We start from the raw sequence: 4,262 nt of genomic DNA, 5'->3' as shown, positions 1-4,262 counted from the left end.
CATGTTCTCAGTATAGTGTTCTCGGTTAAAAAAAAATTATTGTAGTTAACTGAGACTAGACGTTGATGTTGGGTTTAACCAGGGCAAGTCAAAGGCCAGCGTTGGTGCTATGATGACGGACCATAGTGACAATGTTGTGGCTATTGGCAAAACAAATCAGGTTTCCTGGATTGGTGTTGGCAATAGAGCTTCAACCGATTCTTGAAGGTTTGTGGCTGGTCATTAATAGTAGATTGAAGAATGTAGTGGTTTGTTTAGACCCTTTACAGACCGTGCTAGAAGTCACCGACCTGGAAGATAATCTCAGTTTGTTGGATGTCATTGTATTGTAGTTGGCTTCAAAAGTGGCTAGGGCTTTGTTCCATATCTATAATAATATTGAGAATTCGTAAGGGGCACTACTGGTGTCCAACGCCACAAAAATGTAACTTACCGCTATTGATGCAATTAAATATCGGGTCCTACATATTTGAATTTAATATTTATTATAAGATATCGCTAACCAATCATAGGGTATCACCTAATATGGTATTTGACACATTAATGTGTCAAATAACACTCAATAGTATTTCTTATATGTATAGATGAGCAGCCAATAGAGTTGCTCATAATCTTGCTTCTTTTATTTTTTTTCTTTCCCAACTGTTGCTAAGAGGTATATTTTTTTTCTTTTGCATAAGAGGTGTATTTTATTGGTGTTGCTATTTGACATGTTAAGATTCCTAACACTACATAACGTGTCATTTTATGATTGGTTAGCGATACAAAATCATACTTACAAATTCTATGATGTATTTATTATTTATTAATTTTTAATAAAAATGGAGTGTATTATTAATAAAACTTTGGAGTGGAAATATAATCACCCCAAATAAATAAAAATCCGAAGACTTTGAAAGGCCAAAGTACAATTTAGACCTCATGTACATCATTTTATTATAATCTAACAATATCGTTCCCCTGCTCCTCCAATCCAGCTCTTGTTTTTTTTTTTCTCGTGTAGCCTGAACAAATTAACTAGCGAATTAATTATCTTGCTCTTTTAATATTCTCTTTCTTTATGCATTCATGGAGAAACTCCCATCTCTCACCATCACCCCCTTCTACTCCCTTATTTTCTTCCTTTATCATATCACTACAGTGAACTCTTCTAGACATCCATACATCCCCGTCGATAATATTACCCTGGATTGTGGGTCCTCGGCCGATATCATCGCAGAAGATGGCCGAGAATGGATGAAAGATGAACACTCTAAATTCGCTCAAACACCAGAACAATCTAATAGTAGTACCATATCAAATTATGCGTCAACATCCATACCCGTACCAAACTCAGGCACAAAGGTCCCCTTCTCAACAGCTCGTATATTTCGCTCTCCATTTACTTACAGCTTTCCAGTCACCCCGGGTCCAAAATTTGTCCGTTTATACTTCTACCCGGCTCAGTACCAGGATTTTGATGCCTCTAAAGCTTACTTTCACGTCAAAGCCGGTTCCTTCACCCTACTCAAAAACTTCAGTGCAAATCTTGTTGCCAAAAATTTGAACCAAGACTCTTTCATGAGAGAGTTCTGCATTAACGTCGCAGAGCCAGATCAAAGATTGAACTTAACTTTTGTTCCTTCATCATCTGATAATTATTCATATGCTTTTGTCAATGGAATCGAAATCGTTTCGATGCCAACAGACCTCTACTACGGAGTGGAAAAAGGTATGCATCCGCCAAGCTTCGTCGCCCAGAATAATCAACCTTTTGAAATCTCCGATAACCTTGCACTCGAAACTATTTGGCGAATAAATATGGGAGGGAGATCCATATCTGCAAAAGATGACACTGGCATGTATAGGAAATGGTCTGAAGAAGGTAATTCAATCTTGGTGACTGATAATCATCTTCCTTTTAATCCTACTGATGTCACTAAGCCTCTAGAGTACACCAAAATAAGCAACTACACTGCCCCTGATGAGGTTTACCAGACCGCTCTCTCAATGGGAAATAACTCAACTTACAACAGCCTCCACAATTTCACCTGCAGGTTACCAGTAGACAGAGGATTCAACTATCTGGTTAGGCTTCATTTCTGTGAGTTTCAGGAAGAGATCACTAAAGCCAGCGACAGGACATTCGATATCTATATAGGTAGTCAGGTGGCCCAGAGCAATTTTGATGTTATTGTTTTCAGCGGGGGTAATGGGATTCCGATCTACCAAGACTACGTTATATGTATTCACAACGAGGATTATCTTTCCATTGATCTACACCCAAGTAAAGAAAGATCAAGAAACTTGAATACCATCTTGAACGGTGTTGAACTGTTAAAAATAAGCAATAATGGCAATCTCGCTGGACCAAACCCTGAACTCGATCAAACACCGCCATTCTAAATGCTACAGAGAAATCGAAGAAGAAGAAGAAGAAAACGACCTTATTCGTTGTCCTTGGGAGTGGCATGGGTCTATTCGTAATTATATTCTGCATAGTTTGTTGGGTTGTTTTGTGGAGGGTTAGGAAGACAAAATTCTATAACGACTCCTACAAAGTAAAATCCAACAGATCAAAAGCATCATCTCTACCCGACGAAATCTGTCGTCGTTTCTCACTCGCCGAGATCAAAACAGCAACCAACGATTTTGACGATGAGTATGTGATCGGAAGGGGAGGTTTTGGCAATGTTTTTCGAGGGTTTATTGACGGTGGATCAACTGTTGCAGTGAAACGGCTCAATCCGGGTTCAAGTCAAGGCGCACGGGAGTTTGTCACGGAGATTGAGATGCTCTCTCAGCTTCGCTACGTCCATTTGGTTTCGCTGATTGGTTACTGCGACGACGACGGTGAGATGATTCTCGTCTATGAATACGTGGCGAATGGGACCGTCCGGGACCATATTTACGGGTCGGACAATGACCCGCTTCCGTGGATGCAGAGACTAGAGATATGTGTAGGAGCGGCGCGTGGACTACACTACCTTCACGCAGGTGTTAAAAATACAATTATCCATCGTGATGTCAAGAGCACGAACATCCTGTTGGATGATAACTGGGTGGCCAAGGTTTCAGATTTCGGATTGTCCAGAATTGGTGTAAGCGATACTGCGGTGAATACTGTGGTAAAAGGAACATTTGGGTATTTGGATCCAGAATATGCCCGGAATAACCAGTTGACGGACAAGACCGACGTGTACTCTTTTGGAGTAGTCTTGTTTGAGGTCTTATGCGCGCGAAAACCAGTAGATGTAAAGTTGGACGATGCGCAGCGCAACTTAGCATATTGGGCACAAAAGTGTATAAGCGAAGGGACAATTCAAAACATGATCGACCCGTTTCTGATGGGTAAGATTGCCCCAGAATGTTTCAAGAAGTTCATAGCGGTAGCACAGAGTTGCGTGCGTGAACAGAGGATCCAACGGCCCGCGATGCATGATGTGATGGAAAATTTGGAGTTTGCGTTGACGCTGCAAGAGCATGCAGACAGTGTGAATCAGGAGATAAATCCCGGTGGTGTATATTCATATCCAGAGCTGTCATTCCGCGAGTCCGACAGAAATGTCGCCAGGTACGATACATCAGGTTTGCAAAGTAGTACCGATTTAAGCTCGATGGGTTCAAACGCAACTGGATTGAGCTTTCTTACTGTGGAAACAGAAAGTAATACAGCCAATATGTTCTTGGACTCCGCTACTTCGAGATCCACTCAATAGAATAAGGCCAAAAAACATAATATTTAAAGGTTTGCATGGTTGATTTGAGTAGTATATGAATAATATATTGTACGGGCACCAGAGTATTGCAAGTTCTAGTTAGTTATTTGAAGTTTCTAATTATTTTACATGTTGTGATCGTAAGTTTGTGTGTGTCTGTGTGTATCTGTATGATATTGTACCGGTATGCATGAGAGTTCTGCCTGCACTACCTAGTTTAAAGTTACTGATTGTTTTACTATTTGTTGTGATCGTGAGCATTTGTATGTAATCTGCACTATATTATATATAAATATATAAGTTATTTTTAAAATAATATTGTATATAGTATAACAATCACTAATTAGCTTGTCTGGTTAAAAGTTTGATGTCATTAACATGCGTTGCAGACTATAAATTAGATTATATATATTTACATATACATATGTGTAATTTTACAGCTAAATTGGGTGGGTATGAACCCTAAATAGGTCATATTTTTTTTTATCACATATGGACTTCAAAATGGCACTAAAAGAGTTGTAATTAAAAAAAGATATTCAATTAATTATGTGAAAAGCAAAA

General features: G+C 39.3%; 1 pseudogene; it reads left to right on the top strand.

Annotated features, from left to right (window-relative positions):
- The first annotated feature begins 949 nt into the window (after positions 1-949).
- LOC133817869 (receptor-like protein kinase FERONIA) lies at positions 950-3,941 on the top strand (annotated as a pseudogene).
- Positions 3,942-4,262: the final 321 nt, after the last annotated feature.

This window comes from Humulus lupulus, chromosome 2 (assembly GCF_963169125.1).
Source record: "Humulus lupulus chromosome 2, drHumLupu1.1, whole genome shotgun sequence".
Taxonomy (NCBI): Eukaryota; Viridiplantae; Streptophyta; class Magnoliopsida; order Rosales; family Cannabaceae; genus Humulus; species Humulus lupulus.
Note: the sequence above shows the minus strand (reverse complement) of the source record. Positions and strands in the feature narration are given on the sequence as shown.